Genomic DNA, 991 nt, shown 5'->3' on the forward strand with positions numbered 1-991 from the left:
GTCGCCCTGGAGATTGTAATGAGAGTCATGTGGGTCTGAGCTCAGTGTGGATGCAGCTGGGTCAAGCAGAAAGTCAAAGCAGGGTTCTTCGAGACGGCCTGTATACTATGGTCCCAGATTATCCCTTCTGTCAGAGGTGTTTATTTACTTTATGCAAGTGTGTCAGTGGAACAGCCTTGCACCTGTTCGCCCTCCGTTTCTTCTGCCTGAATTGTTTTTGTTTCATTCATTCTTCCTCAAGCTGAAGACCGTCCGAGAAAACACTTGGCTGATGGTGTTGACGCTAACCTGGTAGAGTTATCGGTGCTCTTCATGACATCACAAAGGGACGGGCGGCGCTTTCTCTGCTTTGCAGAAAGTAGAGAAAGCAAAAGAGGGAAATGATGAACTTTTTCCATTTCTCACTAGTTCATTCGTGTGATAAAGGAGCCTCCAATCCCTAAAGTTTCCCTAAATAGATTTATTTATCAACAGCGTGATTTGTGTTCGGGCGCCGTTTGCTCTTGAAAACAGACTAACCTCTGGAGAAACTCTGCAATCAGTGCACCTGGGTGTCTTTCTGCTGATCATGCGCGATGGCTTCCTCGGCGGACTCGTCGGAACTGCTGAGCGCTGCAGCCGCGCAGCTGATTATTGAGTTTCTTTCTTAAAGCTGCTGCAGCGGCGACTTCTACGACTCTTGGTGCGGTGCCTGCTCTGTATTGAACGCCAGATTGGACAGTAAAGTTGTTTTGAGGGTCACTCCGGATATGACTTTGCATGCCGCTCAGCAACACGGACTTCCAGCTACACCTCTTTTCCTCCGATAGCGAATTCGCCAAAGCATCAGGTAACGGCTGCCACCTAGTGTTCATTAGAGGGAAGTGTTTCTATCCAAGTGAGGAAATTAGTGGCTGCTTACCAAAAATGCATATTTGGATTTATGTGATCAAGAGTTTGTAAAGTAAAGCAACACACACTTTCTATAGCAATCCCAGTTTACACAATATAA

The 991-nt window shown here is 46.6% G+C and overlaps 1 protein-coding gene across 1 annotated transcript in view; it reads right to left on the bottom strand.

Moving 5' to 3' along the window:
• The window catches only part of kcnip1a (Kv channel interacting protein 1 a), a 42,331-nt gene extending 41,574 nt beyond the window's left edge, over positions 1 to 757 (bottom strand). Inside the window, exons 1-2 of the mRNA XM_076046648.1 lie at positions 520 to 757; positions 289 to 344 (exon numbers count right to left, since the gene is read on the bottom strand). The gene's annotated coding sequence lies outside the window, so the exon portion shown is untranslated. The remainder of the gene's footprint in view (positions 1 to 288; positions 345 to 519) is intronic.
• Between the last annotated feature and the right edge of the window lie 234 nt (positions 758 to 991).

The sequence above is a fragment of the Nelusetta ayraudi genome, unplaced genomic scaffold (assembly GCF_046127955.1).
Source record: "Nelusetta ayraudi isolate G7.1 ecotype Tasmania unplaced genomic scaffold, CSIRO-AGI_Nayr_v1 ptg000090l, whole genome shotgun sequence".
NCBI lineage: Eukaryota > Metazoa > Chordata > Actinopteri > Tetraodontiformes > Monacanthidae > Nelusetta > Nelusetta ayraudi.